We start from the raw sequence: 13,455 nt of genomic DNA, 5'->3' as shown, positions 1-13,455 counted from the left end.
CTCAATAAAATGCTTAGGCATAAGCTCTATATAAATAACACATCATTATTACAATTGTTCCCTTGTTAAGGAGCAATACATTTAAAAATATGGAAAATAAGAAACACTGTCAGAATGTGTGTGTGTTGTACGATCTGCATGTTGTTAGTCATGACAAAATATATATTGTGTTCTGGATTCTTTGGATATAAAATCCATTCCATGAAAACATATTTCCATTTACAACAAAATGGAATTGAGCAGCGTTGGCAATGGAAGTTGATATGTTGTACACGAGTGTAAACTAACAATCATAAACCCTATGGCTAATAGACGATGGGCCTGATTTTACCACTGAAAATTCTTTGTAAATTAGGCCCTATGAGCTAACAAATACACTGCAGTACTACTTTCTGAAGTATCACAGAAATCACACTGGTTTAATATTGCTTGACTTCAGAACGGCGGGTGGCACACATGTGCCTACAAACGAAGTTTAATTTAAATGCACTCCTAATTTAAACCAGGCACGTGGCTGTTTCATGTTTTACTAGAAGTCATGCAAACGTGCTTTATGGAATGCATGAGGTTTAATGAAAGGCGTATGTGCTCGTTGTACATTAAAATATAAAAAGGGTCTTAAAGCATTGTAAACCCATGGGTGCAGTGCCTCCTAGGGACTGGATTCGACTTACTAATATTTTCTGTGAATAATGTTGCAAAGGGGGCAGACCCGCCCTACGCTCTAGGTGCTTTAGGGTGAGGCGAGATGGATTTGAAGCACTATGATGGGCAAGAGGGGAGGGGGGACGATCAGAGGGACACCTCCCAATACATAAAGGACCCCACTCCAATATAATCAAATATAATCAACCCACATAGTACAGCGTAGGGCTCAAGCAGCATTGCTATTTTGCGTAGATATTAGTAATCATAGGTAGAAGGGAAGGCCTGCACAGCGTATGCAGCATTGCATGCTCTAGATCCAAATTGAGAGACAAGGGACATTTCTAGCCATGCCCGATCTCCCATGGGAACAGCCCCCAACCGCCACAACAAATATTCATTGTTCTAACTGTGTTGCAAAGGTGTTTGAGAGGAATGAGCCCTACAAGGCCATGATCACAGACCGGTGCCTGGTGCGCATGTTATCACACAGGCCAAAGCATGACCCTGCCCATCCACAGGTGACAACGTGTTGTAGCCCATATAACTGACTAAAGTGTAAGATCCTTGAATTATATGGCACAATGTGCCATTTGACCGCTCACCCCAAAGTACTAAGTCCTGAAATGTTCAAAGAGGACAGACAGGGCACAACATTGAGCGACAATTGCATGTTTTTTTTATTGCGAGGCGCTTGGAGGGCTACATCATAGTTCAAAATGAGGGTGGATGCCGGAAGGAAGTGAGTGTAATGTGTGGTTGAAGGTTTGAGTGTCCCAGAAACTCCTTTGTGCCTATTTTAGGGCCTGCCAGGTGCACAGTATAAGTGATAAAGTAGCTGTATGTTAGGAGTATAATTAATTTGTTCTTTGACCTTCAATGGGAGAAGAAGATGATCACTGCAGCAACCACGTGACAGAAGACAGACGGTTTGGACTGGAACCAATGGCCTGGCATCTCCTATGGAGCAGGCGGATCATATATAGATGCACACCAACCAGCCGCGTTGGGTTTTACTGCATATATTGTGTCATTTATAGCAATGTTTTCCTAAGATTCTGCTTGCACTTCTTTTCGGCAGAAAGTTCTTAGCAGCAGAGTTCTTTGCTGTTGCTCTCATCTGTGTGTGAGATTAAAAACGGGTTATCCTTACAAGATCGACTTGGGCTTTTCTTCCATAGACGGTTTGTATTATCTCTGGTGTGAGCATTTAGGGGCTTGCCTTCAATATCCGGCACACATATTCAACAAGGGCACCTAATGACTGGGCACATGAAATGCTATACTTACACAATAGCTTAGTTAGCTGCATCATGCAGAAAAGAATTGGCACTTTTTTGATTATTTGATGTTGCCGGTCAGTGCCCAGAGTCATCGAGACTGTCTACCATGATTACATTATTTATTGAGATGTGTGGAGTTGTATCATAAGATGCTAAAAAAAGCAATTTTTAGTGTAGTAATTTATGTTTGATGATCATTGTTTTGATCATCATCAAGTCATTTCAAAATTGTACGTTGGGCTAAGAATACGGACAATAGTGTATTCTTCTTTACTTCAGAAATTCAGTTTAACAATGAACATATCCAGCAAATATACTGTTTGTGATTTTTGAAGTAATCACCTGGTCATGAAATTAGCTAAATTAGCAATACATGTGACTATTCTGTAAGGTCATTACTATCAGAATGTTTATGGAAGTAATCTTTTGTGTCGATTGTTGACACATACATGGTAGTGACTCTCCAGGCATTAGGGTAGAGAACACCTCATTAAAGATGTACAAATAGTCCCACATTTCCAGTTGGACCTTGTGAATGGAAGCCAATCAGAATATACACATCTGCAGACAGAGCTTTGTGAGATGATCTCTCAGAAAAGTCAGAAGACCAGTCAGTACAGGCGGACTTCCTAGATGAAGATTCTACGGTCCTCTGAAGCCTCAGGACGATGAATTATGGAGGCATGATTTCCAGGCTTGTTGCAAAGCTGTAAACTCTCAAGCTTCTGTGAAGAGATGGAATGTCAAACGCATGGAGGATAGAGAATTTTTTGTGAGAGAAGGAATTTTGCGATTTTTAGAGGCTTTCGGAGAGCAGTATGAGAATGTCTTGAGAAACATGTAGCTATATCGTCCATTGAGGGATTTGCTGCCCCATGATGGTAGGAGGCGGTAAAGTACGCTCGTCCTGGGGAATGCTCATGATTTAAGGCCCACCACAGACCCAGAAATAGCCTAATAGCATACATTCAAATACCTACTTGCAGCCCTTCATTCTTTGAAGGTTCATGAATTGAGTCTTATTACATTGGGAACTTAGGTTCTGTGTTAAAATAACGATTCTAAAATACTCATGCCCAAAACACCGATTTTTTTCTTACCTGAATTCTCCAAAAAATGTTTAGGTTTTATTGCACTTTTCTTCATTTTTTAATGCAAGGGAAGGAACCACGCAGCTCCCCCACACCTGCCCATTTCATGTATATGCCAACCCATCTTCCCATCTATTAGAAACAAGTGGAAAAATCCAGCAAACATGCGATTAAAACAAATCTGGTTTTGTCCTTGTTGTTTTTCGATTGTTTTATAATAACACCTATTAATGGAGCCCTTAGAAGCGGCAGGAATATGGCATTACACACTTTAAAAAGATAGCCATAGCCAAAACACCCACTTCGATGATGGCCTATTCAATTCACACACCAACATGTGGGGCACAGTTGTTTAGTGTAGATTGTAGCAGTGAAGTAGATAGCTCTAGTAATTGATTGCAGGTGTGATGGAGGTCTGACATTGAAATGCTGAAATGTAATTAACATTTGTGCTGCTACACCTCAGTCCTTATGCATTGATCCTAGGCTCTGCTGCTGCTATTTTAATACCACAATAGTTTAGAGGAGAGCTGCCTTTCAATAGAATAAAGAGGTGACATCCTGATCATTTTTTGGGCCGTCCCCGTTATTTAAGATCTGACAAGTTCAACACTCTTCATATTCTCCCTGCTAAATTAGAGCCACCAGCATGGCACATTTCTAAGTTTTGAGTTCTCACTGTCACCTGAGAGCAGCCAACATGAGGCATTTTTGGGCTCTCTCTGTTCTGCACAAAAGAGACCCAGACATAGCATACATCCTTAGTGGTGTTGGATAGAGGGTAGGACTTGAACTGGGAACATACATCAAACTAACAGAGGAACAAGTAGACATATGCAAGATATCAGCAATTATACAGACCATTGTGGTCAGGCAGAGGGGATGATGGAGGGGACGTTTGTCCAGGTAAACTGGGATAACCTGAAGTAAAATATGTTAAGGGTGTTTTAGACATCAAAGATTGTAGATCTGTGAAAGGAAGGAGAAGGAACAGAATTGAAAGGATGAATAGGAACAGATGGATTGAGGTGGGTGCTAGAGGGTAGAGTGCCAGGAGGGCAGTGACGAGAGATAGGAGCAGCCAGGGTGGAGGAGGGTGCAAGTCAATGTAAATATATGCAGTGCTTGGCAGCCATTTACTCACTATTTGGTGGGGGTTGTTAGGATGAGGGGCATGCAGATTCTCCAGACCATCTTGGATGGTAGTGTCTTTCAGCTCCCCCTGTATGATCACCACTCCAGATTACAATAGTGCTTTCATGGTGGAACAGGGAATCATCCTGGCTAATCTAACTGATAGGTACAACCAACCTTTCCACTACAGGAGGGGCACAAGGCCAACCAGCATCACATATTCTCTCAGCTAGAGCTTGTATAGCTTTTATGACTGGCAATCACTGTGCCTCTTTCAAATACTTCCATGATCTACATCATTGAAGGGAACAAGCTGTGTCGCCAGTTGTGATGGCTACACTTGTTTTGTAATAGAGAGAGAGAGATTGCACAGCTTTTCTCGTTTGTTATGTTGTACTTTTTTCTTTTGTAATATTCTTTTGTCAATTGAATGTTCGTTAGTAGGGTGCGGCCGACTATCCAGTGCCACCGTGTGAGGCACTAAAAGTAAACTGAAACAGAAGAAAGACCTAGGCCTAATAGCCTTCGGTGTGGGCCGCACACCCTTGATACCCACTATGGGTTAAACAGTTTCTTGATGCTTAAATATGAGCTTTGACACCATTGTAACCATTAAAGAGTGATTTTATTTTTCAAAAAGTAATCTGTGTTTTCAGAACATCAAATTATTGATTACATTTCATCAATTAGGCTAGCACTGAGACTGGGGCAAACAGTAACTCATTGGGCTAATGCATTTCGGAAGTGATTCCTTCTTCAGAGCCTGGTTATAAATACTAATAAGGTAATCGTGTCAATTGGTGCATTACCGCAACCCCAAATCATAATTCCACGTTAAAATGCAACATAACACCATATTACGCATGACAGTTTTTCAAAAAGCACAGGGCGCCCACAAGTGCGAACAAACATACAACAATGTGTAGAGAGAGAAAAGTTGAAAGAGTTCACTTGATTAATCGTGCATATCATACATGAAATCTCCAATTGCAATTTTTAGGCATATCCTTCAACTGGTTAAATAAATGTACTTAGTTCAATAGCTTATCCGCATGCAAACATGTGCTTTTTCAATTCAATGTTAGCTTAGTAGTGACTCAGCAGCGTTCTCTTACTTTAGTGGATGTGGCAATGCTTACTATATAGTAACATTAGTGACTCAGCAACGTTCTCTTACTTTAGTGGATGTGGCAATGCTTACTATATAGTAACATTTGTGACTCAGCAACGTTCTCTTACTTTAGTGGATGTGGCAATGCTTACTATATAGTAATATTGGCTATCCAGTGTACCCCATTATTGTGTTTTAATATTCGTTCCATTAGTGATCTAGTCACCTCTATATTATTCGTAAATGACGTGACTATACATTGGTGGGAGTCACTGACCTGTCTGCCGTAGTTTTTTTCACTTGCACAGAGAGTTCCGTGTTATGTCGATCAAAATACTCTATTGGGCAACCAAAGGAACAGGATTAGAGTTTCTTGATTTTGCATTTATGTTGTCTATTTCAACATCAGTCCGCTCGTTCTAATATTCAGATTGTCTTACCTTCGAGTGTACGGAGCCAGGTCCTGCTAACGCGATCAGCGAAACTGATTGCTGTTCCTAGGGTTGCTACAGCGACGTTAGGTCCCAATATGGCAGCGCATGTGTAGATGCGTCGGCCATGTTGGTGGGGGCAAAATTAGAATGTTTATCTATGGGCTGTTAGGCTCATGCCCTGATGCCTGTATTTTTATGCTCTTATTTTTTACAATTAATATTGCGGATGCCACTACAATTAACCAAACGGTAAAGACATACTAAAGTTGAATATGGAGATAGATTACCGCGCTGCAGACTGGAACACGTGTATAGTATATAGTCACTAGGCATGTAGCCAGTGTGCTGTAACCATCAGTTTTGAGTGTACTCATATTTTAATTATGAATCAAATGTTAAGGCCTATTCAAATCACGAAATCTCTAGTTATGCACGTTTGTGACACAAAAATTGAATGACTAATCAAGAAATTCTATACATTTTCTATAGTGTAAATAATGGTTGCGCTATATGTCGTGGAATACTACTTATTCGTATTGCTCTTGTTATGTGGAAAGATGTAAAACTCTTGTTGTGTGGAAAGATGTGCAACTATATACTATTCTAACCACTATTTTAATCATCTTGCATTGTTATCATTACGTTGTACTTAACATGACAAAACAACGATATTATTTATTACAAAAAACAATGAAGGTCAAATTCTTCATTAAGTCCTCGTGGGGATAGTGCCTCTAAGCGGTCTATCCAGTATTCTTCTTTTTGCTGTCTTCTTTTCTTCATATCTGTGTGTGAGCCGTGTACTTCAATGGTTTCTAAGATTTGGAATTTAACCTGAGAAATGTTGTGCTTCTTCTCATTAAAATGTCTTGCGACCGTAGAGTTCATGTTGCTGTTGCGTATGCATGAATTATGTTAATTTATTTGAATTCTCAACTTTCATCCTGTTTCTCCCACATAATAAAGCCTTGAATGGACAACGTATACAGTAAATGCAGTTTTCTGTGTTGCAAGTTGCGTAGCATCTGATTGTTTTTTTCTCTCCAGTGTAAGGATGTGGAACTAACCCACCTTTAATGACATTGTTACAGTTACTGCAGTTCAGGCAGGGAAAGGTCCCTACTTTCTTTGGTTTATTCCTTTTCTTTTTCGTGTCTCTGGTGTTCACGAGCAAGTCTCTCAAATTACTTGATCTTTGATATGCAAATGTAGGGATTTCAGAAAAGATTTTTAGTTCTTTCATCACTCCTGAGTATTGTCCAATGTTTGTTAATACACCTTTTGATCTGCATACTTTGTGAGGAGAATTTTTATACATACACTAGCGCTGGGGATTGTTTCTTATGTTTGTGTATAAGTGTGCTGGCTCTTGTTTTTTTAGATAACTTCTTCTTTGCCATTTGCAAATCTTCGTTGGGATAGCCTCTTTCTTTGAGTTTTTTGCTCAGTTTCTCTAACTCTTGCTGACATTCTCTCTCATCACTGATGATCCATTTTAAGCGCAACATTTGCCCATGATGTAAATTCTTCAGGGTGTTCTGCGGATGAAAACTCATGCAGTGTAGTAAGTTATTCCTGTCAGTTGGTTTGGTAAACAGGGAGGTTGTGATCTGAAGGTTGTGTACGTTAACGTTAATGTCTAGGTAGTGTATGCCTGGATTGCCAATCTCTGTGGTGAACTGAATCCATGGATCTATACTGTTGATGTAAATCATAAATTCATCAAGTGACTGTCTTGTTCCTTGCCAGATACCGAAAATGTTGTCAATAATGTGCACCCATTTTTTCAGTTTGTTATGCCATTCCTCTTTTTGTAGAATATGAGTTTTTTCAAAACGGTGCATAAATGCATTTGCGTAGCAGGTGCCATAGTTGCACCCATCGCAGTGCCGGAGGTTTGAATGTAGAATTCCTTTTTGTACTCAAAGTAAGAGTTAGTTGAGATGATGGTAAGTAGTGTCAGAATGAATTCTTTCACTGCTTCTATCTCCCCTTCCTGTAACAGTAGCCACTCGACCGCTTCTTGCCCCTGGTCGTGAGGAATACTTGTATACAAATTAGTCACATCGATGGTAAAAAGTATGTCCTGCTCGTTTAGTTGTACCTCTTTTATTATATTCAAGATGTGGGTGCTGTCTTTTACATAGGTTGATGTCTTCTATATTAAGGGTTGAAGGATAATGTAAGTTCCTAGTGGTTGCAGGATTCCGCCTGTGGCAGCCACTATTGGTCTTCTTGGTGGATTAATGAGACTTTTATGTATTTTGGGCAACAAATAAACGTGAGATGTGTTAGGATTCAAATTGAGTAGAAAAGCTTTGGTTTTCTTAGATATCATGTCTCTCTCCTCTGCTTTAGTTAGCAGTTCTTCTAGGTTCTTTCTTATCTCCATAGTTGGGTCATGATCGATTTTAGAGTAGACATTGTAGTTTTCAAGTTGTCTCTTGCATTCTTTCTCATAATCCATTGTATCCTGTAGTACTAATACACACCCTTTGTCGGCCGGTCTTATGGTTATCGTGTCGTCAGAATATAAGTTCTGAATTATTGACATTTCTCCTCTGCTGAGGTTTCTATTCTTAGATGCACCATACTTGATTTTCTTGAGATCTTCTATAACTATTTTTTCAAAAATGTCTATAGATGGAACACTAATAGGTGGTACAAACGTACTCTTAGGCTTCAATTAAACTAACTCTGGTGGTTCGTGTGTAGAAGCAGTATTCTCCATTTCTGCAAAGAAATCTTTGAGTTTTAGTTTTCTAGTAAGTTTGTGTAACTCGACCTTGGTGTTAAATAAATTAGTGTTATAGGTAGCTACGAATTTCAACCCTTTTTGTAGAACACTTGTTTAGTACCACTGGAGCTGGTTATTGTAGTGGTGGGGGCAGGAGATTGAAAATGCATATAATGGAATGGTTTATGCCACCAGGAAATATGCTTACACAATACATTAGCACCCAATGCATAATATTTTGTCTTCTTGACCCATTTCTCGTCATTATTGTAGAGCTGGCATATATCTGCACTTGCCACTGATAGTACCTTTCCCTCATGCAAGAGGGTGTACTGCCACACCAAGGAGGAGGGGCCCAGGAGGAGGGGCCCAGACTAAAAAGTGTTGCAGCAGTACTGTTTCATTTGTCTCCCTCTCTAGCCCACCTTGCCCCTCCAAAGTACTAGGGACACCTAGCCTCCACCCTCCTTCTCTTTGACCAACTGACACCCCACATCTGCCTCTTCATGTACCCCTTCTGCCTACCACTCAGGTTCTGACTCATCGCCCACCTCCGGCACCTCCTTCGGTTCTTCTGACTCGTTTTTTAGCTCCGGCCCCACCCACCAGCTTCGCCATATTTCACCTCCTGCTGCTGACCCTCCTTCTAACCCAAATATGAGATGTTGGGTGTCCGACTCCTGACCCACGTTTGGACTATTATGATGCAACATTTGGTGCTGTAGGCTTAGGAAATCCAAGAGGGCGGAAAAGCCCACATTTGCGCCAGAATCCTAGAGAACCGCGCAGTTTTGCGCACAGCAAAATGGTTCCCTGACCTGCCACCCACCAGTGCGAGCGTGAGGGGCCAGGAGTGCCATGAGTGAAATGTGTGCCAAAGGAAAAACAGCAGTGCTGGTGGCTAAAACATTTTTTAAAAAAACGCTTTGAGATCACCTTTGTTTCTCTGAAATGCAAGCTAAAAAATCCTATTTTAAACATTGCAAGATATTCACAAATCTCAATGAACACCAGCAGACATTTAACAAAACTGGCTGAGCTGTGGATGTCAGCACCTGAAGTGAAATTGGACTGAAAGACACTAAAATCTAAATGTTTAAAATAAATGAGTGACCTACTGTTGAGTGTCACATAGTTTGCAACTGTTGAAATGTCATAGTTTTGAACTTAGAATCAGCATTCTAGCTGCATGTGTAAAAATTGTCAGTTTGATTTGAATGTAGAAAACTGGGAACTAAAGTGACATTTAGCTGAAGCCTGGCTTGAAGAGAGTGAATTCTGCCCGGCAACTTCCCCGACAGGAGTGAAACTTGCTCAGCCACTCTTCCCAGGCCTGGCTGCATTCTGCTGCCCCCACCAAAAGGAGATGACACCTCCCTGATTGAATCAGGGGAGGAGCACCTGGGGACTGCAGGAAACTAAACAAAGCACTGTCCTTGGCCCAGGCAAATGTTAAATTAGGGGGGTCATAAATGGCTTCCTCTTGGAAGGAAATGGGGAGGGGCACTGCATGTGAGCAAGTTGAGCTTGGGGGAAGTGGATAAACCAGAAATTCCACCATGTGCTTTGGAAAACCACACCCCTTTCGGGCCAGAGCATAATTTTAAAAAGATGGATAATTCATAGTGCGGATTTGTAAAAATTATATAAATATCATCATTCTTGTGATTTTTCTGTGCACATTTTAAGAGGTGTTAGGACTCTGGGGTATGTTCTTGGGGATAGTAGCGGAAAAAAGTTTGTTACTCCAAATGTATGCGTGTTAAAAATCTGACACTTTATCATCTGAAACCCATATCCCTGGTGCACATTTGTGTAAAATCTGGAAAAGTTTAGAGGTCGTTATCTGGATGAAAAGGGGAGAATTCTGTCATAAGTGGACACAACATCTTACAAAGACAGGGATCGGATGGTTTGGTGCTACAGAAAATATGTTAACTGGACATATAATATTAGAAAAATGGTACATAGATAAATATGTATTTGGATCAGAAAAAGATTTGTGTGCAATTTGACAAGGGGAGGATCCTCTGACCATAAACCTACCTCATCACTCTAACTCACAACCCAGTTCCCCCAATCAAGGGAGAGAGGAGGAACTGGCCAATGATAAGTTGAGAGGGCTGGCCATAGAAGATGAGCCGACCCTCCCACTTTCTAAACACATAAAAGGAGACTGTGCAGGACAGGTAGACACATTCACTTCCCACTTCAAGCTGATTTCTTGCGGAGCGTTTTTCCAGAAGACACCAGATCCAGCACTTAGACTTCAAATCCAGACAGAGACCAGAACTTTGAATTCAGACTTCAGAATTTGTCAGCAGGCCTCCAAATCTTTTGCAAACTGATTTACCCCAGACTTCCAGGGGCACATCAGAGTAAAACAACCGTGCTGAGCTGTTTGATTCTGGCCTAGAACCCTGTGCCTGAAACACCCAGAAAGCAGAGCTGTACCCGGAACCAGAGACCAGACCTTTGTGAAGCGCCGAGTGCCAGACCAGACCAGCAGTGCAGAGCTGACCCAGACCGCTGTAACCAGAGAACCGGTACTAAAGACCGTCCGTGGCAAGAGAACCGCAGTCAACCTGACCAGATCTGTGACGCGGCCCATTCCTTCCAAAATATAGTGTGAGTACCCAGCCAGAACTGTAATACAGACCAATCTCTTAGTTTAAAATAATCTAATTCAAACTATTTTAACCTATCTAGAACTACACCATAGCATTGTGTGTCCTTCTGTGACTTTAAAGCTGCAAAACTGTCATCTGTCATTCTGAAACTTTAAAATTTCATTTCTGAAAATCTACCTCCACAAAATCATACGTATCTCTTGAACCGTTTGTGATAGGAACGTGATTTAACTTTCATCTTAAAGCTAAAATTCTAAGCTTTCCAATGAGCCTAAAACTGTCTCCTTATACTTCCTCCGTAATTGCACTCGACGCACGCGACTAAATTGCAGCGATTTGACATTTTGCTTCATTCCAGCCATGTGTAAAAACATTTGCCTTTTGCTTCCATCACGGAATTCTGTTTTCAACTTGATAACCATCCCTGAATCATTGATAGGGCTGGCCTGAACTGATTTAAAGTATCTCTCACTCACCCTGAACCTCTTAGAGGGAATTAAAATCATTTTAACATACGTTTCCCTTCTTTGCATACCACATTTAAAGTACTTTGCCTGTGTTTAAAATCATCCTTTTGATCTAAGGTTGCTAGGGGGGAACCGAATTCGGATTGTACTGTGATTGTATTCCTGAAGACTGTGTGTGTTACTTCCACCTCCTTACATTGCATAGAGGGGGGGGTGAATTGCCAAAAGGGGAAAAGTGATTATATTATGTTTTGCTGAAATCATATCAAGTTTATTCCTGTGTTGCTACTTTTCCACCTTGCATTTCCTTCTACCATATAAAGCATTCTCAGCTACCTTATCCTCTATACTACTCCTAAGTAATTAAACCAGCGTGCTAGTATCACATCATCCATTGTTGATCACTCACTGTCATATGTCTAAGTGTGATATCAATTATTAACTTATTCTAAAAGTGTGATATATATATATATATATATTGTTTAATTCTCAAATAAACCTTTTAAATTTGCAAAACAAACGTACTTCTTGGCACAGTGGGGTCAGGGGGATTCTAAGAGAGGGGTGTTATATAAGGGTTATTATCCAGAGTACACGAACTGGACATAAAATATATAAATAAGGCCTTCCCTTGAGCAATCCCAGACAAGGCACAAGGATATAAAAATATATAAATAAGGGCTTCCCTTGAGCAATCCCAGACAAGGCACTGACTTAGTGGGACTGCTTGATTGGAGTCTTTAACAGAGACATTCCCAAAGGGTTAAAATTAGTCCATAACACGGTGGGTATGAGCGGTACTAAGGAGAAAGATTTCAGGGGATTCTCATACAAAAGTTACCAGAGTTTATTTTTGCTAATTTTCATGAGGGAAGGCAGGTCAAGAAAACTACAATCACTAAGGGGTTAAAAGGGCATTTCACGAAGGGAGGAAAGTTAAGGGAAGGTTAAGGGAACGGATATAAAATACAAGCAATCCAACAATAAATCAAAAAGGGTTACAAATATTTTCTTTGTTTATATCCTTCTTGTCCAGCTAACTATTGTCCAATTTCCATTACTCCCTTTCTTGGCAAACTCCTGGAAAAGTTGGCCATCTCTCAGCTTAACCTTCATTCCAATTCTGTTGGCTGTCTCCATGACCACCAGTCTGGCTTCAGAGCTGCCAGAAGCACGGAAACTGCTCTCCTAACCATCCGTGAAGATCTGCTCACCAACCTTGACTCTAACATTCCCTCTGTCCTCATCCTCCTCGATCTCTCTTCTGCCTTCGACATGGTCAACCATACCATCCTGCTCAACCGTCTCCGTGAAAACCTGGGTATCACTGATCAGGCTCTGGCCTGGCTGACCTCTTTCCTCTCAGATCGACCCTCCCAGGTCCAACTTGGGTCCTTCCTTTCTTCTATCTTCCTCTAGACCTATTGTGTTCCCCAGGGGTCTAATCTCTCACCCTGGCTTTTCAACCAATACCTGGAAACTCTCGCCCACTGAATTGCCATTTTCTGCTCAAATTTCCAGTGCTACGCTGACAACACTCAACTCATTTTCAGGCTGCCCCCTGCCACCTCCTCGCCCTCTCTCATCTCTGATTGCCTAACTGCCATTCAAGATTGGTGTGCCGCCAATGATCTTTGTCTGAATGCCAGCAAGACGGAGATCCTCCTCATCGGCACATCCTCACCATCCTTTCCCCTCACTCACTGGCCGGCATCCCTTGGCCCTCCTCCTACCCCCACCTGTGAGGCTAAGAACCTCGGGGTCATCTTTTACTCCACTCTTTCCTTCTCCGCCCACATCTCTGAGGTCTCTAAAAAGTCAAATTTCCGACTGCAGCTCCTCCGAGGTACTCTGCCTTTCCTCTCCTTCCCCCAGAAGCTCATGGTATCTCAAGCTCTGGCTCTCTCTAGCTTGGACTATTGT

This window comes from Ambystoma mexicanum, chromosome 7q (assembly GCF_040938575.1).
Source record: "Ambystoma mexicanum isolate Mex_15411 chromosome 7q, UKY_AmexF1_1, whole genome shotgun sequence".
NCBI lineage: Eukaryota > Metazoa > Chordata > Amphibia > Caudata > Ambystomatidae > Ambystoma > Ambystoma mexicanum.
Note: the sequence above shows the minus strand (reverse complement) of the source record.